Here is a 23,985-nt window from a genome sequence, read left to right on the forward strand (position 1 = left end):
TCTCTTTGACATAATAATGTTGCAAGAAACCTGGCTTACAACTACACAACATATCACGGGCTTCACTTGCTATTCAACAGCAGCAGTCAGAACTAATAGATTTGGCCACCAGTCAGGAGGCTTGGCCACATACGTATCCACTACAACAATACCTTCGGCAGTCCTCATGGATTCATCTACATCCACAACCCTAACAGTAAAGATAAAATTACAGCTTGGGAACAAAGAAGAAGAGATATGCCTTGTCAACGCATATGTCCACCCCAAACACAGAGTTAAAGATTCCATCAAAATCTCCAACCAATTGGCGGAGTATGTCACTCAGATGGAAAAGCCACTCTTCCTCCTGACAGGGGACTTTAACCAAAACTTACTTGGCTCATCGGTAGAAGAAGAGGCTTTGGCTCTTAATAAAATCTACACTATACCATCACAAAGTGCCCCTCTAAACAGGAGAAAGCATAAAAAAACGGTCTACTCCAAGACCTAGAACACCAAAACCATCGGGCATTAAATCGAAGATTTACAACTGACTCTCCTCCAGTAGAAACCTTTTATTCACACACAGCCATCTCCATCCTGGACTATACCTTTGCCAGTCTGGCATTATTTCCACACATCCTGGGATTCAGAATGGGGGATAAGGGTGAAAGCGACCATCGTCCTCAGGAATGCCACATGACATCAAAGACGCCAACTGCAAATAGGCCAGACAAAACGCTTGGGTCGATTTATTCCATTAATCAAAAAAGGATCAAATGTACGCCAGCCAACTCAACTACTCTGGCCGAAACTGCCCTTCAAATATATAGTACACAAAAACCAAATGCAGCTGGGCACATCTCGCACTGGGAGCAATACACAGGATCATTGCTAAAAGAATTGACAACTAAGACCGCCCCAAAAAGTAACTTCTATAAAGAGAGCAGTAAAACCAACTTAAAGAGAGGACCAAGAGCACAATTAAGGTTAACAAAAAGACTAGTAAACCTGACCTTACGGAAGCTAAGATCAGCCCCCAAAAACGTATACCTACAAGCTGCGCTGAAAAATCAAAGGGCTGAGCTCAATCGCACAAAATAGAATATAAAAAAAGACGCTGAAAATGAGGCCTGGGCAAAACTACTATATGATACCAAAAGCAATAATAGTGCCCGCTTCTGGCAATCAGTGAACAGGATCCTGCGTCTACAGCATAAAGACCTAGGATCTCACATTGTGGAAGAGCCATGGACCAACTATCTCTCCAGCCACTTTAACGACCCTCCGGAACATGCAGGAGCACAAAGAAGTACCAACACAGAGCCAGACTCCACAACGTTCATGCCGGTGTTACTGACCAAGAGAGAGCAAGGCCTACCCAAAAATAACTTGGACATATCAGCTGCTCAGCAGACAGCCTTAATAACAAAGCAGATTTGTAAGGGCAGGAAAGAAGGAGCTCCAGGTCCCAACGGCATTCCGCCAGCCCTGTTTAAGGAAAAAAACACAGAATGGGCGACCATCATGCAACCGTTATTCACGGAAATTAGACTCCTAAATAGAATCCCAGAATCTTGGAGGGGGTCGACGATCGTCCCCATATACAAAAAAGGTGACAAAATGGACTCTAACTACTATCGCCTAGTAGCCCTCCTTGATAATGAGGCGAAATACTTCGCGGGAACCATCTTAGAGGAGATTGCGCAATGGGCGGAATCAAACCAGATCATACCACTGAACCAGACCGGTTTCCGGAAAAACACTGGAACAGCAACCAACATTCTGGCTATCTCTCTAATTATTGATGCAGCAAAAAACTGCCGCTGCACCTGTGCTACATCGACTTCAGTGCAGCATTTGACAACATCGAGAGAGGCAGACTCTGGGGGAAATTAGCACAATGGGGAATACCGCAGCCGATTCTAAACATGCTGAAGCTTCTCCATTCTGATACCTGGGTGCAGGTGAAGCTAGGAAGTGGCACCCATTTGTCATCTAAAGTTCGCACCACCAAAGGCCTCAAGCAAGGGTGCGTGCTTGCCCCAATATTGTTTAATCTGTTCATGGCGGATCTACCAAGCCTACTCAACACATGTAACTCCCACTCTCCGAGGATGGGAGGGAAAACTCTGAGTAACCTTTTGTACGCTGACGACGTCGTACTACTCAGTCACACCTATATCAGCCTTCAGCAGCTTCTGATCCAAATGCACAGTTACGCAACGGAAAACAACCTAAAAATAAATCTGAGCAAGACACGCACCATGTCAATCAACACCAACAATAAACAACAGAAGTCCTGGACCCTGGGTGGCCAAAATATAGAGCCAGCATGCGAGTACAAATACCTGGGAGTCATTTTTGACAGATAAGGTACATTTGCACAGCAAAAGCAGGAAACAAAAAGGAGAGGAGCTCTGATCGCTGTTACGTTGAAACATTTAGCCAATCAACTGACGGGGCCAACTTTGACCCCTTACTTGAAAGTTATTCAGGCTAAGCTACTCCCCTCGATCTCCTACCGCAGCGAGGCACTACAAGGAAGAGATTCTAAGAACCTGGATACTATCCAGGTAAAAGCCTACAGAACAATGTTTTCGCTCCCGCCCTACACCTCGCCCGCCCAAATAAGGTGGGAGTTTGGCTTGCAAAAACAAGATCTTGCTAGACAGGGAGCCTACATCATTTGCTGCCACAAACTCCGCTCTGCCACTACTGACGCACTAAATTCGCTGTTATGGCAAGACATGCAAAGCAGGGACGTATCTCAGGCAAGAACTTACCTGCAGGCAGCATTGGGGGCCATTAAACTATCTGCTATATGGTAGGAAGACAGGTTATGTGCAATTGGTATAAAGTTTGCATTTCATGAAAACAAATAATAGAATTATTGGAGAAAAATTGAATAACAAATAAAATATCCTTTTCTTTCCAGTATTTGTAATAGAAGGACTTTCCCTTGTATTTAAGGAATTTATTATACCACACAATAGATGACAAAAAGCATTGAAGAGGAGAGAGATCCTTAGAGAATGTGTTGTGAAGTAGTGTTTGGGAATATTTTAGCACAGGGTGTTTGGACAAAAAAGAACAATTTGACATAAAGACAGTGTGTTGAAACGAGAAGTCCTTTAACAGTGAGCGTTCAAAAGCAACCCATCTGGGTAGCGGGGTATCCATATAACCATAGGCTAAAGAAAAGGATTGTTTAATCAGGAAAGCAGAGTGGTAGATTTTAAAATTGGGAAAACGTACACCACCTTCATTCTTAGGGCGGATGAGTTTATGCAAGGCAACACGAGAGTGTTTGTCATTCCACAAGAATTTAGAACAAATAGAATTTATGCGAGCAAAGTATGAATTAGGTATTTTTGTAGGAAGCATAGAAACAGTATACAGAACATGCGGCATGATCATCATTTTAATAGTATCAAGTCTACCCCACCATGACAAGAATAAAGGAGACCAAATGTGGAGGAGGGATTGGATTTTCTGTGTAAGGGAGGCAAACGTAAGTTTGAGTGTGTCAGCAAGGGTGGAAGAAAACAAAATGCCAAGGTATTTAATTTTGGAGGGGCACCATGTGAAATAAGTAGAGTTAAACATGTATTGATAACAGACAGAATTTAAAGGTAAAACTTCTGTTTTAGATAAGTTAAGTTTGTAACCTGATATGGAGGAATATAAGCAAACCTCGTCCAAAAAAGGAGGGAGAGAGGTGACAGGGTTATCCATATAAACCAAGATGTCATCAGCATATGCAGATATTTTTGTTTTAATAGAGGTGAGTTTAAAACCATTAATGTTAGGGTTAGTTCGAATTTGTTCTAAAAAAGGTTCAAGACAAAAGATAAACAATAATGGAGAAAGAGGACAGCCTTGTCTTGTGCCCCTAGATAAGGAAAAAAAATTAGAAAATTGGTTATTAACAAAAATACTGGCTCGGGGAGATGAGTATAGGAGCTTAACTAGGGAAATAAAAGTGGGCCCAAAACCAAACCAATGTAAGGTACGAAACATAAATTGCCAATTAATACGATCGAAGGCTTTCTCAACATTCAAAGACAGGGCAGCTAGTGGGGCTTTGAATTTTTTACTGTGAGAGATAATATTGGAAAACATACGAGCATTATCTGCTGCTAGTCTGTCTTTCACAAAACCAACTTGGTCAGTTTTAATCAAAAGCGGAATAAGAGAGTCCAGACGGGATGCTAAAATTTTAGCAAAAAGTTTGCAGTCATAATTATTCAGGGATATAGGACAATAGTTTTTACACTGGGAATGATCTTTGTCAGGTTTGGGAATTATAATAATTAGAGCTGCATGAAGGACCCAGAAGCCTTAGCACCAGCAATAAAGGAATTAAAAAGTTGTAGTAATTTTGGTGCAAAAAAAGCATGAAATGCAGAGTAAAACTCACCTGGGAGTCTGTCAGGTCCTGGTGCCTTTGATTTTTTAAGAGAATTGATAGCCCGAAGAACCTCCTGAAGAGTAATATCTTTCTCTAACTGGTCAAATTCATCGGTAAGTGATGGAGGTGAGGGGAGACCATCAAAAAAAGATGTTAAGTTTTGTGCAGAAGGGTGTGTATCATCGGTATAAAGGGCTTGATAATAACTATGAAAAACTTCTGCAATGTCTTCATCGGACGTAACCAGCTTATTGATAGATTCATTAAGAATAGGGCCTACAGTTTTACGTTCAGATTTTACTTTTAGATAATTTGCTAGCATTTTACCGGCCTTGTTTTGGCTCCCATGGAATTTAGATTTGACTTTGAGTAAGGTATTACAGGCTTCAACTGTAGCAATTTTGTTTTTGTTTAATTCAGTTTTTGCTTTTATTAGGTTCTGAAGGGCATCAGTAGACTTGGAGGAGAAATACGAGTGTTCAAGTTGTTTGATATTCTTAAGTTGGCCTTCATATTTAGTTCTATTAAGTTTCTTCTTTTTAGAGACATAGGATATAATGAAGGCTCGTAGGGCCGCTTTAAAAGCGTCCCAGTTATTAGGGACGGAAGTGTCTGATGGGATATTAATAGTGAAAAACTCATTAATAAACACAGTAACTTCTTTTACAAAAACAGTATCAGACAGTAGAAATGTATTAAATTTCCAGCAACAGAATTTCGAAGAGGTAAGGTCAAGGGCCGCTTGAACAGGTGTATGGTCAAAAAAAAGATAGACCCAATTTCGGATTTCTGAATGGAAGGGAGTAAAGATTTACTGACCAATATGTAGTTGATTCTGGAACGGGTATGGTGAACATTTGAAAAAAAAGTGTATTCAAGGGAATCAGTATTGCATGTTTTCCATACACCATAGAGGGGACGAGAGGCAATGGCAGATTGGAAACATTTATGGGATTTGTCAGGATAAAATTTGCTCGATGAGAGTCTATCAAAAAAGGATCTAGTCACTGATTAAAATCACCAGCAATTACAATATTTGGAAAATCGATTGAGGAGATAAGAATTTTAACATCATTCCAAAAAGATATTATGCCCAGACCATATGAGACGTCGTTTGAGTCTAGCAGCCTTCAGAACAGTCATTAATTCCATAAACTCAAGGAACAGAATAATAATACCATGAGGTTTAGATGCATTGGAGTTAAGACGCTCTAAACAGTGAGCCCTCTGGATGTTAAGAGGGTGAGACGCAGGTTGAAGATCTAGGAGTTCATGTACAAATTTTCGGATGAAGGACACCATGTCAGACCCCTCCAAATTCTCCGGAACACCATAAATACGTAGGTTATTCCTACGATTACGATTTTCAAGATCCTCAGTATGCAGTTTCAACTTTTGAATTTCCTTTTCCAGTAGATGTATTTTAGAGGAGACATCCTGAATGTCACTGACACATTGTTCTAAGTTCAAAACCTTGCCTTCCATAATGAGCTATCTGTCTTCAATTTGCTTGAGTTTTTCATTAGTGGCAGACATAAAAGGTTGAAGACCCCGTACCTCCCCTAAGATGGAATTCAGAACTGGATTCGGAGAAGTATGAATAGGGGAAGGCAGATCATTTTTAAGACGCTTAGGCTTTGTTCCAGTATGAGAAGACTTTATTTTGCTTGCGTCGTGAGCCATTGTGGCAACGTGAGAGCACTCCAAATTTGAATAAAGAATGTGTGTTCTCAGTAGAGACAAAGTACTCACAAAGAAAAAAAAAAGAAAAATACTGAGGCAGAAGAATCAGGTAAGGCGCAAAAAGGGCTAAAAAATGCATCAAAAAGGTAACTACAAAGAGGCTCCCCTCAGAATTGACATTGTAAGTCACACAATAAGAGCTCCAAAATAGGATGAAGGCATCAGATACCACCACATCAGGAAATGTAGGTATATTTAAAATAACCAGTCTCTGCAGCAAATTAGGATAGTAATAAATCCTCATGTAATGAAAGCAGTCACATAATGGCTAACAGTCCTTCAAATAGCTGTGTGTGTATGCCACTGAGGAGAAAGCAGAGCAAGAAAGTAGAAGCACATGGTGAGAAGCAATCCTCCGTGCCAAGTATTAAAATGGCGGCCATTGCTTCACAATAATACAAAGTCGAGGCAGCTGAGAGGAAACATGCCAGGATAAAAACCGGGTGAAAAATCGCGAATTATGCCATACCTTTAAATTCGTTGAGGAGAGGGAGGCAACGCAATGTAGATGCTGGTTTACTGATAACGAGTGGTGCTTCAGTGAGTGGGAAAGGACGCGGGCTCAGCGGCCTAAAATGGCGGCCGCCCCCGTCCCGAAGCAGCAGATAATCACCAAAGTCCGTGAGAGCAGCGAACGCGGCAGGAAACCGGCAAACGCTGCCACCAACAGTCGCGGACCATGTTCCGTCGACAATAAAACCGAAATGTAGGCTCCTAGGTGTACAAAGAGAGGTCCATGAGTCGTTTAAAGCCAGTAGCTCTACGGAGCTCACAGGAGAGCCGTCATACCTCCTCTCCGCGTAAGCCACTCCTCCCGCTCTCTTCTCTTTTAATGCAAGCCATAGCCTTGCTGGATTCACAGGCAGCCATTTAATGGTAGGCCCAAAAATAAAACAAACACAAAGAGAATATTACTTTCATGTAAATCAGCCCATTATGTTTCCCAACTCCATACTAATACCCCTTATAAATGTTTACCTAGCCAAGCTATTAGTGTAAAGCAGCTTTTCTATTATTTATGACAACATGCAAAATAAATGTGCAATGTGCAACATAGCATGTTCATGCATTTAGTGTAAAATTTAAAAGCACACACCGTTAATACAGCGCACACAGCAACATGCTTTAGTGTTTTAGATAGCTTTCCATGCAAAAAGCATTCAGTCCCATGTGTAGTGTTTGGTGCATTATTAATTCACACACATTATAAAAAGAGGTGTTATTAAATGAAAATGTTTATCTAAATATGCAACAAGTCAAAGTCTTTTAAGACAGGAATAGTGAATTTAGATTACAAGGAATGAGCTGGGAAGAGAGAAACACATTCTTTTAATCTTCAAATCTAAAAAGCCACTTATCACAAGTTTTTCTCCACACTGCAAAAACACATGTTAATTCAGCAAATGCATTTCAGACTGAATAGGCCTCACTTTCATGTTTTTCATGTGCCATGTTTTTTACTTGCACCAAAATGTACGTGGCAATTTAAATGCAGTCTGTCTGAAGCACAATAATAAAACAATGCCTGACTGCAGATGAAATCTGCTCCATCAATCCACCCTTCTGATGATATCAAATCATAATCGAATGATTTATAATTCATCACACATATTTAATTTCAAAAGTGACATTTTTTTTTAAATTGCAAAAGCTGAGCATATAACAATTTTCTTCTATTTCTAAGGCAACACACAAGTCTTATCTGTAATCAGATCATATATAGCCAAGCTCAATTGTTTTAGTGCAGAGTTCTGTAAGTAGCTTCTTGGAACAGTTAGTCTTCTTTAAAATAAGTAACTAAAATAATAAAAAGAGAATTCAACACGACAGTTTCAGCATTTCTTTGCTCTTTGTCATCAGTTTGCCAGCGGTATGGCTTATACAGTGTGGCATTCTCTACCTTTTCCATGCAAATTAGACTACTTAGGTGCTGAGAAACTCTGGCATAGCACCATCAATCCTTTGCACGTTTTCATCCTAGGCCTTTCACTCTTATTTTCACTTTGATCAGATTCAGATGTTTCACCAAAGCATCTCTCAGATCAAAGTAGTTGCACCATCCATTATGCAGATCTTGTGTAGCAGCTGCAATCTGGTGAGAAACTGCACACTGTACATCAACCAGACCTACACAGCAACGGCTAGTGTTCACATCAGTTTTTTCCACAAGTGCATTTGCATATGCATTTTTCAAGCCACTTTGGTGTTGCTGAAACACAGTCTTTTGCAAAAGGTAACTCAGCGCTGCCATTGTGTTGCTTTATTATGCTTGACACTTCAGCAGATAGCTACAATCCATTCCTTGTCCAATCTGTTGTTCTGCACTCATTATCTTTCAGACCACATTATGATCTGATTTCAGAGAAACTGGCAATCTATACCTGGGCATCAGTCTTTGCAATAACACTTTTGCCACTTTGCAGTTGTCATTTTTCTCAAAAACAGTTCTGATACAACCCTGTTGTGCTGCTTCAAATACATTTTCTTGAGCCTCTTTTAATTCAACTGTGAAGATTCCATAGAATGTACATGCTAACAGAATACAAATGTGTGCAACTGAATTACCATTTCTCTCTCCCATGACAACAGTGACTCTCATTTGAGCAGATATACTGCATGTTATGGTAAGGGCAATCAATTTCGAATTTTGGGCTGGGGTAATTACTAAAAACCATGAAGCTTTGACAACATAATGCATAAGGAGCACAGCATGTGCTGCTTTTAATGTGTCACCTTTCAAACATGGGCCATCTATAAAATGGACATTGTTGGGCTGACTCAGACGTTTTTCCTTAAAGTCTGAATTTGGCATTATACATATTTTCATGATATTTAGACACTCATATTCAGTTTCATCACAACCCAATTCATTTGCTGATATTTCTGTGAAGTTAGGGTCAAAGGTCATTGGGCAATACATCACAGACCTTTGAACACATTCATCTTTTTGAATAGGCAATGAGAGAGCACAGCCCTCCCTCTCACTGCAAATTGGTGTATTTTCTTTCAAATAAACTTTCATTCCTAGTGCTGGGGCGCGACATTCTTTCTCTTTCAACTCTAGGAATGCTTTTGTGCAATTGTTGTCCAATGGAAGCGGATCAGACACACCCTTGTGTGTCAGCCTCAGTAAAGGCTTAGCCACTAGGGAAAGGTTTAGTAATCACTCTCTACAGCAGCTAACCATTCCCAAAAATGTCCGGACTTCTTTCTGAATTTGAGGTGAATTCATCTTGGAAATTATTTCCACCCTCTCTGGTGACACCTTTCTACCTCCCTTTCCAATTTTGTGTCCCGGGCATTCATTTTCTTTTTGACAGTATTCCTGACTATTCTCATGCAATGGCACTGTGACATGAACTTGGCAAACATCAATAAGCCATTCTTCAGCACATGGTATGTGAAAAAATATATTGGCTAGATTCAGTACCACAGGACAAAAATATGCTTTTAATCTCCTGCACTATTCTGTTCTTTTCATTTATTTTCTTTGAACCTGTGATCAGAAAGTTACATAAACTTCCAATCAATGCCATCAAAAATCCTTTTATTGGTAAAATTTCTGCAACTGATGGTGTTCCTGAATACATGTCCTTTGGTTCTAATTTTAATAAGACATGTTCTGCACATTTTATTAATCTGACATCCTTCTCTGTGAATTCTCTTATTTCTACGTTTATTATTTTTTCAAAATCAGAAGGTCATTTTTCAACTGTCTTTTCTGAAAATAAAGCTACAACTGTCTCTTGCTGGGCCATTTTAAAATGTACCTCCTCATCAGGAATCTGACAAATAACATTATCTGATGTACAGTAATCTGTGCTGCTTAGTTTGCAAAACAATTGTTTTTCTGCTAGGCCAGAGTCACAAACAACAGTTTTGCAATCTTCCTCAAATGGGCCTAATTTTGGTGCAAATTCTTCTAAAACTGGGTTTATAATTTCTTTCTTTAAAACTCTTGCAACTAAATCTGGACTTTCCACTCCCTTCTCAATGGACTTGGTAAATTCAGAATTGTGAGGGTTAAAAATCAAATTTTCAAACACAGCAACCTGTTGGACTGGGTTCTCATTTTGTCTCTGGAAATAATTCACATTTGCTCTGGACATCCTATTTAAATACATTTTAGCATTTTCCATATTTTGTGGGATCTTTGCTTGAAAAATTCCTGCCATAGGTACCTGTTTCTGAACTGACATTTGCATTTGCTTAGCCTGTATATTTTGCATCTGCATTCCTCCATTCTTTTGTGCATCATGTTTAAATTTATTTTTCTTCCAATGCTCAAATCTGTTATAAAGATGGGAATAGGACATATTTTCCAGCAGTACAATATCCATACCTGCATTTTCACAATCCAAAACACCTTTACTTCCATCCTGTGTTCTTTTAATCTGTACCCAATCAACATCCTTTGCTGGCACTCTGCCCTTCAGGAAAGTAATCACTGCTATATTTTCCTCCATAACAACAGAAAATGATGATGCATTCATGCAAACCCTTTTCTTTGTCTATTCACCTGGCCTCTGAACAACTTTAGATTCAAACCACAATTTAGTCTGCATGGCAATGTAAAAGAACATTTCCAAATTAATGCACAACTCTTTAAAAATGTCATCAAATCCATCAACTTGTGGGTACCACAGCATACATTTGTCTCTCAATTGTGGGATTGTGTTCAGAAATGCTGCAAGTTCACTTTTATTCTGTGGCATAGGAACATGCACTTCTCCCACTATTTCTCTCAATGAGTAAGCAAAAGCTTCTCCCTCATTCTGCTTATTATTTTTCTCAACTAAATCTGGCGGCTTCTTTTCCTTAGCCAGTTTCCTTGCAAGGTCTGGTGGTTTCTTTTTCTTCTCATGTTTTCTTGCCCATTTGTCTCCTAATTGCTCAAGCCCATTGCATTTAAAAACATATTTTATTTCTGCAATGTGCAAATGCATACCTAAAGAACACATTTTCTCAGTTGCTTCATCATTCATATGTACCCTGACACTTTTCTGAAATGAAAAACTTCCTGAACCATCAGTTTCATATTTTTGAGCCAAATCTGTCAGTCCATTATGTGTAGTTAATGCACATGCAGCTGTTGCCATACTCCGATAAATTAATTATTTTTCCTGACACTGGTTCACATTTTCATGATTTAAACAGCAGGGACTGTTAATTTCTTCATGTTCACATGTTGAATTTAAAACATTAAGCTGTTGCTCTTTTTCAGGGCCTGTGTTAATATGTTCTCTCATGTTTTCTATATTTTTAATCACTGCTGCTTCCTCAATCAAAGCAGGTTTGAGAAATCCGATTTTCAAATATATTTATTTTATCCTGAGCTGTAGATATTGTAAAGGCCATTTTGCCCTCACCTTTCAGTGCTTGATGTAATTTCTGTTCAATAATCTGTGAATTCTGAGTTTCTGAAATAAACTCTGTCATAATTACTCCTTCTGCAGCTCTTTAAACCTTTTCAGTAGGGACCATATTAATTGGGACAGTCATACTTTTTCTAGGCATTATCTGTGCATCTACAGTTAGCAATTCTTGGACTGAATCAGGCACATTTGAAGCAGTAACACCTGGAGGTATCACTGTCAGTGCTGAATCAACAGGTAATGGGTTATTCTGAAATGTTTGCACAGTTCTCTCAATCTGTGTTTTTCTCTGTTCAACAGAAGCAGTAGCCACTGTACTACTTACTGGTGCACTATTTTCAGTATTTTTCATGGGAACCACATAAAGTGGTGGACACTCAGTTAACAATGCATCCATTATTTCATCCCCTGAATCATTATTTATTTGAAGCTCTTTATCATCATTAATTCTCTTTTCCTGCATTTGGTGCTTTACCTTTTAATCCTCACTTGCTTTCTCTCTTGCTGCTTTTCCCCAGGCTTAAGGCCTCAAATTGTGCAGCTTTAGATGGTGTCTTTATTTCACATAACACTTCCCTTAATTTGTCAATAATTTGCAATTCAAAAGTACCATCTTTTGGAAACCTCAAAGCACCCTCTTTTTCAGTAATCTTGCACCATTGGTGAACCCACATACGTGTATTTTGTCCCAAATTGGTAGACATAAAATGCACAGGTGTTCCTTCAGGAGCATCACCAATAAAAAATGCTTTTTTCACTTTACCTCCTAACAGCTTCTTTAAACCTTCAAACAATTTCCTTTTTGCAACAGTTCAATGCAATTTCCTTTTTTTCCAAAGCTGTCAGTCTCAATTTTAGTCAGTTTTACTCCTACCACTGACCCTCCACAAAATCTTACTGCAATATTTCTCTTAATCAATAACTCTGTTAGTAACAACATAAATACATTCGCTACTCTGTCTGTTCCACTAAATAAAGGATAGATTTATATTCACTGCGAGTAACTCATTCCGCTTACCCATCACAAAGCAAGACATTCCGTTTACTCTTCAAACACTACAGGTAAATCCCTTCCACTTACCTTTCACTCAAGCTCAGAAGAACCTGCTACTCCTTTGGACTTATCCTTAAGGATATTTCTTAGGCCAAAGTTTCACCAGCGAACACTTTTGCTGTCAATCAAGCTCAGAAGAACCTGCTACTCCTTCGGTGTGACCCTTTCTAGGTGCTATCAGACCAAAGTTTCACCAGCGAACTCTTTGCTGTCACTCAAGCTCAGATGAACCTGCTACTTCTTCAGTGTGACCCTTTCTAGGTGATATCACACCAAATTCTAGTAGCAAACTCTTTGCTATCAATCACTCACACAGAAAATAGTCCCTAATTTAACACTGCCAGCCCTACCTAGCTTCTCAGTGTTATTCCAACAGACGAGTAACCTCAGTGCAGTGTGGCTTCCATTTACCACCCGCTATTCCTTCCCGGGATTCTGCCACAAGTGTGCATACCTGTTTTTCCAGACAACATAGAACAAGACACTTAACATGAAAAGTTAAATCATGTAATCCATAACCAAAAAAATAATGTCCTATGAAATTACCAATATAATCAATAACACCATCAATTCAAAATGAGCAAAATGTCACCAACAATAAAAAAACCTTAATATTGTCAACACTTCAAAAATACATCCTAGCACATTAACAATATTTCACAACCCTATTGATACTCACACCACTTCTTGCATCACCTTCCAGTACTGCTTTGCCAGTCTTCAGGTTCTGAGCATTGGAGTCAGGAATCAGGACTTGGACATTTATCTAACTTGGGTAATTATTTTACTTCCCTCTTAAGGTCAACGATCCATTAGTTGAGTAGTTGATGGTGAAATCAATAATCATTAATCACCACACTAATCAATAATAACCATCCTCTGATTACCAAAAATTGATGGAGCGGTAATTTCTTCTGGTAATTTCTCAATGCAAAACCCTCATGCTACATCTAATTTACCACTTTAAAAGGTGTTGGCCCTTCACACCATGTGTTACCTTCAGGAGACTTTAAATAAAGATGAACAGTCAAAATGCAATTATTATTTTAAGCCAATAAAGAGAGTTGTTGAGTATTTTAAAGGGTTTTATTTTCTAGTTAAAAGTTGAGATTTTCTCTGACCCTTTATTCATTAGTAAAATATCAATCAGGTTACAGAATTTGGAAAACAGGAAAAATAGCATTAATACAGAACACATTACAGTCTGCATATAAGCATTACATGTAGGAAAGAAAATGTGGTGCAACATATCATTCAAAATTCTTAAAGAGTTTCTAAGAAAAATAGTCTTGCAAGGCTAATCAATAATTAAATAGTTTGCAAAAATCTCCCATAAAGAGAAAAAAATGCATAAGACAAATAAATCTTTTCAGACCTAATTAATTAGTCAAAGCATAAACTTAAAGTTTAGCATCTAAATCTAAAAAGCCTTTCTATCGGTTGCTGTTCTTCTGCATCTGTCTGTGTCTAAAGAGCAAAACAGCCCACTTTTCACAGGACCTCAAAGGAATGTGATCTGCAGTGCCAAAATATGACGTGCAAGGACTTTTGAAAAAATCACCAGGGAACCCCCCACCTGACTCTCCTCGGACGCCCTCGGCTGCACCTGTGACGATCTTGTACATAATCCATGTGAATGAAGCAAAGCCTAAGCCAAAATGAGCAAGAAGCCAGCCAGTGAGCAAAAAGCCATATGAGCCTAGAAGCCAAAGCCCGCCTCCAGAGAGGTCATTATTTATACTCTAATTCTTGGCAGTCTACACAAAAATGTTGCATCTTCAGGAAAACTTGTACGTGATTGGTCAGTCATGATGGCAAGAGTTCTCGCTACCCTGACTCATTCTAAAATCCTGACTATACCAGTTTTAACAAAAGAAGCATACATGAGTAAATACATTTATATTGTTTTTGCAACATTAACTAGGAAAAGTGTTTTATTCTAATTCTCTTCCTTCCTTTCACAGCGCAGTAAGACGGATATTTTAGCTAACTGGTACATTGGCACAATCACAAGAATGTCCAGTTCAAAGTGTCCTTGACTCCTTCAGCAGTTTGAGTCAAGCTGGTGTCTGCGCATGCTCTCTTCTCTTTTAATGCAAGCCATAGCCTTGCTGGATTCACAGGCAGCCATTTAATGGTAGGCCCAAAAATAAACAAACACAAAGAGAATATTAATTTCATGTAAATCAGCCCATTATGTTTCCCAACTCCATACTAATACCCCTTATAAATGTTTACCTAGCCAAGCTATTAGTGTAAAGCAGCTTTTTTATTATTTATGACAACATGCAAAATAAATGTGCAATGTGCAACATAGCATTTTCATGCATTTGGTGTACAATTTAAAAGCGCACACCATTAATACAGCACACACAGCAACATGCTTTAGTGTTTTAGATAGCTTTTCATTCAAAAAGCATTTAGTCCCATGTGTAGTGTTTGGTGCATTATTAATTCACACACATTATAAAAAGAGGTGTTATTACCTGAAAATGTTTATCTAAATATGCAACAAGTCAAAGTCTTTTAAGACAGGAATAGTGAATTTAGATTACAAGGAATGAGCTGGAAAGAGAGAAACACATTCTATTAATCTTCAAAGCTAAAAGGCCACTTATCACAAGTTTTTCTCCACACTGCAAAAATACATGTTAATTCAGCAAAAGCATTTCAGACTGAATAGGCCTCACTTTCATGTTTTTCATGTGCCATGTTTTTAACTTGCACCAAAATGTGCGTGGCAATTTAAATTCAGTCTGTCTGAAGCACAATAATAAATCAATGCCTGACTGCAGATGGAATCTGCTCCATCACCCCCAAAAAACAGAAGTGGGAAAAGGCTGAGTAGGGTCCGGAAATCACTATAATGAACCTACCATAGAACTGCAGCCTCCCTGCTAAAGATATTACTGTAACCAATAACAGAGATATGAAGCGGAAGGCAATATATGCTAAGCATGCACCTATATTAACAGAACTCTTCCAAAGGGTAGAATGGCATCCAAACATATAGGTCAAAGCAGAAAAGGAGGAGACTCAAAAAAGGAACCATGTTTTTAAGTGCTTGAAAAATAGAGTCTTGAAATACTGAATTAAAAAATTATTGTAAAGCCATCCCAACCTTATGGAAATCATGATCCAATCATAATGGCGACCAAGACTGTACCACGACTTAAAGAGGGCCAGGCAGGTGAACTGGATGCCTATTTCTGCATAAATGGGGTCAAACAGCCTTCCTTCACAGTTTGATCAAGAGACACCCTATGCATTTTAAAAGTGTGGACAATTAACCGGATTATGAAAATGATTAAGCCACACATGGTTAGACTAACAGCATGGCCATGGTGAAAAAAGAGAGTAGAACACATTCCAAACTGATATCAGGGCAACCATAAAAGAGAAGCAGATGTATTCAGACTCCTTAGGTAGTGAATGTAGACCATTCTCGTCATACCCCCTACCCTAGCCTAAAGTACCTCTCACTTCAGGCCAACTGGCCAACTGGCCATGAGTCAAAGTATACACCTATAAACCAGCAATTTCTTTCTTGGCCATATAAGGCAGGAGGTGCAGAACTACAGCAAACTTCCAACCCCACAATCTGCCCAAATGAGATCCAGGTGTCCTTTCACCCTGACTGGAGGACTGAAAGGGGAGGGACTGTAGGTGCTCACAACATCATCTGGGTATAAACCTAAATTGCATCCAACAAATACAGCCATAAGTCTTTTCCTTATGTATGGCAACAGAGCTTGGATGCCAAATCCCAAAAATATAGCCACCCATCCGCCATGACATGAGCCATGGCGGCTCAAGCAGCTGAGCAACTTCCCTGTTAGAAGGGCAGGCAATGCAGGGAGTAGCACCAGGTACAAATAAATTAATTAACGACCAAGAGACAGGAAGAAGAGGAGGGTGTTTACTTATGCAGATGGTGCTACAAAAGCCCCTTTACATCCTGCTGCACGGAGCATACCTGGTCAAAGCCATGGGATAAGTGTGGTACCCTCTGCTGGCTTTCAGAGGCTGGAAGAGCCTGGGCTGGACCTACCCTTTTTAAGTTTGGTATCCACAGTTCCATTTTCACCATAGGAAAAATGAAATCCACCAGATTCCCCACTGTGACTCCACATGTTAAGAAGCAAAGATTTTGCACCACTCTTGATAACTTTCTTGCTCAAGCTTTGTGTCGATTTCGACAAAGACATAGCTAACACTGAACAGTGCATTAACAGTTTGACAAATTTGCCCCCCCCCCCCCGCCATAGAGATAATAGTGCACCAGCTCAGATTATTCCAGGAAGCCCATTCTGATTCTGAACTGATAGTCACTAGGACATGTCAGTGCCCAATTGTTCTCTAATGCTATTGGTTGTACTAATTAATGATATTTTTTTGAAAGTCTGTTTATTGGCAAAATGATTAGAGCTATAGCACAGAAAAAAAAATCACATTACAAAGCCATACATAGGTGTGCTCTATTAAGCAAGGTAACAGCAGGTATATTGTATATTTTAACATTTTGTTGTATTTCTAAGTAGATGAACAAAACCCTTAGGAACATCAGTATTCCCACCCCCCACCCATAATAGCCCCACCCCAGACACTCTTACACCATGTGTGAATATATTAGTTAGTACTTGGCTATACCCATATAACAGCTCTTTTCGAGAATGATATTCTATACAATCAGTCAATGACATAAGCAACAACATTATGGGTTATCCCATAGCACGATCAAGCGCACCAGGACTTCTACGGTACATACGAGTCCGCTGAGGGTAGTTTTTAGTTCAGTCTATAGGTAACGAAACATTAGACTCATCATCATTAACCCCTGTCTCGAATAACCCCAGCATGGCAAACCAGTCCAGTGAAATCAGCGTTTTCCTGAGGCCCCTGCGTTCTTCGCGCTGCAGCGCTTCACCCTCCGCCTTACCCCAACGTATGACTTCCGTTTTCCACAATTCAGGATCAGGTGGTTTGGGTGACTTCCACCTCATAGTGATTGCACGTTTCGCAAGTAGCATGGCCATATCGGTGAAACGTGTCGCTACACTCCTTTTACGTGTCGCTGGTCCCAGCCCCAGTAGCGCATACTCTAAGGTGTGTAATTGTAGCGTGGCACCTGCTTCGGTGAGTGATTCAATGATAGTGGTCCAGTAATAGCCTAGTTTTGGGCAGGCCCATAGCATGTGTACCAGTGACGCATCATCCGCAGTGCATCGGGGGCATGTGTCAACAGCGTCAGGGAACATGGCGTGGATGCGGTGTGGCGTTATATACACCATATGTAGTATCATTAGCCGAATGAACTTGAATTTGGGGTTCCTAGCCACTTTTTTGGGAAATTGAAGGATACGCTCCCATTCCTTATCTCTGAGTGGCCTCCCTATGTCGCCCTCCCATTTGATCTTGAGGAGTGATAACGAGACCGCCCTGCCTGATCTAATACCCGCAGTAAGCCATTTAGTCAGGTGACTTCCCGTCCCCATGAGGTACTGCATTGTCATCAAAGGGTTCGTGGGTGGTTCCACTCCCTCGTGCGCCCACCTTCTTGTTACGTAGTGACGGAGGCCGGCATGCAGGAGGAACGATCCCCCAGGAACACTATGTGCGGTCCTGAAGTCCTAAAAGGACAACATGTGTCCATCTGCAAAGAGGTCTCCTACGTGCGTCACTCCAGCGTCGTGCCATGACATGAGTTTGTGAGTCGTGAGCAGTCCCGACTACAGCGGGATACCCAGAAGTGGGATTATGGGGGCATATGATGTTATTGGGGTTGTGTATTTTATCGCTTTCCGCCAGTATTGTACTGCAAGTCGGAGAAGCGGAGGGGGTTGCCGTCTAACATCTTCTCGGCGTCCCTGTATATTTGGATCCCAAAGTAGCGGAAAGTGGTGTCCGCCATTTGAAAGGCGTGCGGCGTAGAAGGCAGTGGTGTAGATGAGCCAGAGTCCGCAAAGCAGTACCCGTACGATTTGGGTTCGCTTATGGTGAGGCCCGATAATGACCTGTAGTCCTCAAATAGTTGAGGTATAGGGTCAAGGTCGCCCCGCAGATCATGGAGGTATAGGATGATATCGTCAGCATAGGCGGACACTATATGAGTCGTCGCGCCTCTCCGGATGCATCGGTGGGGAGCCACAGTCCGGAGTTTACAGAGCAGCGGTTCAAGCGCCAGGATAAATAGGAGCGGGGAGAGCGGGCAATCCTGTCTGGTACCTCTTGCTATGGCTAGGGGTTCTGAGATGTATTTGGACGTGCGCACTGGAGCCGTAGGGCAGGTGTATAGTAGTTTGACCCGCGCAATATATTCGGGAGGTATCCCAAATTTTGTGAACGTAGCAAACATGAAATCCCATCTTAGGGAATCAAAGGCCTGTTTCAGGTCCAGCGAGATGTAGCCCTCAGTGCCCATGTCTGCCGGGTCTCGTAGCATCAGTTGGGCAAGTCTCCTAAGGTTCATGGCAGTGCTTCTACCAGGTACGAACCCGCACTGGTCAGGGTGGATCAGCTGCGGGATATATTGTGCCAATCTTGTTGCTAGTACCTTGCTCAGTATCTTATAGTCAGTGTTAAGGAGAGATAAGGGTCTGTAGCTGCATCCCATCTCTACCCGGTTTCAAGAGGGAAGTTATCAAAGCCTGGAGGGATGACTGTGGTAAGGAGTTGGTCCGTAGTGCTTCTAGATAGAGGGTTTGTAATCGCTGGGCCAGCAGGTCTATAAATGTGGCGTAGAATTCGGCCGGCAGGCCGTCCGTCCCGGGGGTTTTATTTCTCAGGAGTGCGTGTATTGCCTGTCTAATCTCCGCAACAGTAATGTCACATTTCAAGTCGTCGCTTTGCTTAACAGTGAGTTGGGGCAGTTCTAAATCCCTCATAAAATCCTCCAGTGCAGCCTGTGAAAGGCGTTGGTGCGGGCCATATAGTGTGGTGTAGTAGTCTTTGAATGCAGTGTTGACTCCTACTTGAGTTGAAGCCAGTGTGCATTCCTGACCTATGATTTCCAAGATTGAGTGGTATGCCGGGGAGTCTCGTATAATGCGGGCCAGCAGGGGGCCCGATCTATCAGCCTGTGTGTGCTGTCTATTAGTATATTCCTTGTAGTCTAACAATCTCAAGTCTTCTAGCAGCTCAGCGTGTTTTATATGCGCGTCTTGTAGCGGTGTGAAGTGTAAGTTCGTGCCCGCAGCTTCACTCTCCAGCATTGCCAGCTTACCCTCCACGTCTTTCAGGTTGTCAATCACTTCCCTCCTCCTGCCCACTCGGGTGGCCATCGCTTCCCCTCTGATGAAGACTTTGAACGTGTCTCATTCTATTTGTCGGGAGTAAGCAGTGCCAGTATTCGTGTCGAAGTAACTCTCAATGGTGTCTGCCATGGACGACCTGAAGACAGTGTCTTCTAGTAGTTCAGTGGGCAGCCTCCAGGTCAGTATTGGTGCCAGTAGCCGGCCCCATTGCCAAGTCAATTCGACAGGATTGTGATCTGAGAGGGTCTTTCCCATGTGCTGGGCCTTAAGAATCGTTCCCAGTAGGGAGCGGGAACAGAATATGCGATCAATTCGGGTGTGTAGTTGGTGTGGCGGGGAGAAAAAAGTGTATTCCCTGTCTAGCAGGTGTGTACTGCGCCACGCATCCGCTAGGTCCCATCCCTCTGCCCACTGTGCTAGCGCATCCGCCTGTCTCCTGCTTTCCGTGGCGTGTAGTGGCTGGTGTGATCTGTCCAATGCAATATCTAACACAGCATCAAAATCCCCTCCAACCACCCATTGATGATCTGCCCAATCCGCTAAGACACCATTGATATTGCCCAGAAAATCTGATTGGCTCGAGTTCGGTGAATATACACATCCAAGTACAACAGTGGCACCATCTAGTAAGCCCCTCACAAACACATATCTACCCTCCTTGTCAATTCTCTGCTCTATTGGCTTGAAGGGAACAGAATTACGAAGCCAAATAGCGGCCCCCCTAGAGAAAGCGGAGTAGGACGTAGCAAAAAGTTGCCCCTTCCATTTCTTCAGCAGTTTTGAGTTCTCAGCAGAGTTCAAGTGTGTCTCTTGGAGGCAAGTTATCATAACTCACCTTCGGTTAAGCTGAGCCAGTATCCTGTGTCTCTTGTGTATCGAGCCCATGCCCCGTACATTCCAGGTGCACAAGTTGTAAGCGTTAAGTGTCCCCATTACTGATCGTGTAACGTGGAAATGCTGAGCTCGTGGGTGTATTCGCCAAGTACATCTTACAATAGGAGAGGAGTGTCATGTAAACAGTTAACCCCAGAACATTAAGGTCCCCAGGCCAACGGGCTCGGGGTCCGAACCATGATACCCAACATGGGTATAAGTCAAACAGATCCGTGTGCATGTGGTGGGGGGTGCAGTCTACGTGTGCCTTACTCGTACTGGCCTGCGGTGGCATAGCAGCCCTTAGTAAATCAAACCCTCAGGCAACCCACCTATGTGCGGAGAGTTACATGGTTCATACATTACCACCCGGATATCGTTCATGGCGTTGATGTTAAAATTCCTCTGCCATTTGTGCCGTGATCTTGGGGAAGAGCTGTAGGCTGTCCGCCGAACCCGACACCTCCGTATGTGCGTCAGAGTTGCTGGCCAGGTCCCTGGCTGTGCCCGCGTCATGAGCGGCGAGCGCCTCCTCCGTCAGCTGCGCGACTTGTGATTGTTCCTCTGGGCGGTCCTTTGCGGGTTGTCCCTTCGGTGATGACCTTGTTGAAGGGGCCCGTCCAGTGTTGGAAGCGTTGTGTCTCCGGCCTGTTGGGCTCCGACGTCCGTCGCTCCTGGTGTCCGCAAATGGGTCTTGCGAGGCTGGTGGTGTTAGCGTCACCTCCATCCATTCCTCTGCTTCCTCTGGCGAGTCAAAGAAGTATGATTTGTTACCATGTAGGATCTTGAGGCGGGCGGGGAACAGGAGGGCATATTTCAAGTCTCTCTCACGTAACTTGCGTTTCACCCCCAAGAAGGTGGACCTGGCCCGCTGCACCGTTGGTGTGAAGTCAGGATACACAGAGATATTCTTGTCCTCGTAGCGAATCGGCGCTTTCTCTCGGGCTACGCGTAGCACTGTGTTGCGGTCTTTATAGTGAAGGAGGCGCGCGATTAAGGGACGTGGCGGTGCCCCTGGTTGCGGCGGTCTTGAAGCCATCCTATGCGCCCATTCTACGCTGTATAGAGCAGTAAGATCTTCCGGGCCCACCATTTTCCTGAGCCAGTCCTCAACAAATTGGGTGGGATTCCTCCCCTCACTGCGCTCCGGAATGCCCAAGATGCGGACGTTGTTGCGGCGGGCTTGTCCTTCTGCATCGTCCACCTTGTCTCACAGCTGCTTGAGTTGTTTCTCCATGCCTTCCAGTCTCGTGGAATGTTCCGTCTGCTGTGGTATGAGATCATTCAGCGTAAGTTTTTGTTCTGAGACCCTCTCCGCAAGTTTGTTGTGATCCGCCCGGAGCAACGAGAGGCGCGTCGCCATGCTATCCATACGTGATTCTAGAGCCTCCCTTGTGGCCCGTATTTCATTGAGGATGAGGTCCAGTTTGGCGTCTTGCGTTCCCTTCCCGGTCAGTGGGACAATGTCTATATTAGATGAAGCTAGTGGGTCCTCCGAGCCGGTGGACTGCATGTCCGTCGATGCGCCGTGGTCCTGGGCCTTGCCCCTGTGCCTCCCCATTGATCTAGTATGCAGGTTGGCGTTGGATCGAGCGCGTGCTCTTTTTCCAGCCCTTTTAGCCTTGCGTCACACAACTGTCCGGGTCCAGAGCGTCTTCGCGGCCACCGACGCCACAGTGGGGGTGACAATGGTGGTACTAGTCCTCGTGAGTGGAGTGGAGTCGCCGGTCCTGTGGCAATGGTAGCGTCTCTGATGTGTGCAGCGGCGCCCTCTGTAGGGTCCTCTGTGCTGTTACAGCGCTGGCTTCGTTGAGGCAGCAGGTGTGGGCTATTGCGTGGCAAGAGGGGGTCTGTTAGAGGCAGGACAGAAGCGCCGCGTGCCTGCCCCAGTAGAAGTGGTCCTGGAGGCGGCGATGTGCCACGTGGGTCGCTGCGCAGCTGTACCCCTCTATGCTGTTCGGGGCCGTCACTGGCCAGGCAGCCGCAGAGAGCGCGCAGGTTTATGCTGTGTCCCCAGAGCTTTGGTACCTTTGCTGTTGCACTGTGCCCCGAGAACTGTAATCCTCAGCGCCGTCTGCTCGGGGATCCCGGGGGTCCGGAGGAGAGGTAAAATGGCGCCCGCCAGCACCGCCGCGGCGTTGTCTGTACCGTGCTGCCGCTTCGTGTCACAGGTTGGTGTTATGGTCGTCCGGCATCACAGAGCTCGTCTTCGTTCCCGCAGCCCCATGCTTCGCACCAGCTCGTAGGTGAGTGCGGACATCTCCGCTCCGTAGAGTCGGGCGCTGGGCCGGTCCCGCTGGTTCGCCGGCTGAGGACGGGACAGCAGGGGTAGGGCGGACCTCCCTGGGCCCCCCAGGGGGGGGGCAGGACGGTCCGTGTTGGAGGGGGCAGGCGCTAGGCGTTGGTTGTGGGCGCGCGGGCGAACCCCGCACCCCAGCTCACCTCCGGTGCACTCTCTGCAGTCCGCTGCCCCCGACCAGCAAGCAGGCTTCCGGGCAAATCGAGGTTGCGGCTTTCCTCGTGTCGGCAGGCCCAAGAACCGCCGCAGTCCACCAGGGTGTTAGGCTGCGTTTGAGGGAGGCAACTCGCCGTCGCAGTTCCCCGCTCACCAGTTGAAGCTCCGTGTGCAAAGTTGAGGTGAGTCACATTGCAGGGAGACAGGATAATTAGCTAGTTTCAAGGGCTAAGGACGGAGCTCTAGCACTACACGTCCGCCATGATCGGCTCGTAGCCACGCCCCCATACTAATTAATGATATGAAAAGTATTTTACTATCTAGGTTGGAATTTATTGATGAGCGGCAATGAAATCGAAGCTTGAAACCACTCTTTAACCAAGCAGTGGCAATATTGCTACTTTGACAACCCCCATAAGGCCACACAACATCTCATGTAGTTGGAGGCCCTCTCATTAACATTCCAGTGGAATGGGCATTTTAAGCAGTGTGGATGCTACAATACATAGGCTAATGAACAGTTGTCGTCCAACATTCTCACCAATGCAATTGTGGCAATGTCCTCTGATGGCAATTCAGCAGAGATTTTGACTGATCATTTTCATACTTATGTTGCCGCTTCAATCAAGTTACCTCCCCAATCACTCCCTTAACCTTTCAGTTTTAAAAAACGTTCATTCCTTAACTGGTGTCCAGAGTTTTATTCAGCTCACTGCTCAAGAAAAAGACAATGTATTAGCTTCCAAGTTATTTTAGGAAGTTTTTTTAATGTTATTATGATCCGAGGAGTCACATTGATTTGTAACTACAAGAAAGATTGTGAGGGAGGTTGTGGTATC

The sequence above is a fragment of the Lissotriton vulgaris genome, chromosome 3_1 (genome assembly GCF_964263255.1).
Source record: "Lissotriton vulgaris chromosome 3_1, aLisVul1.2, whole genome shotgun sequence".
Classification (NCBI taxonomy): Eukaryota; Metazoa; Chordata; class Amphibia; order Caudata; family Salamandridae; genus Lissotriton; species Lissotriton vulgaris.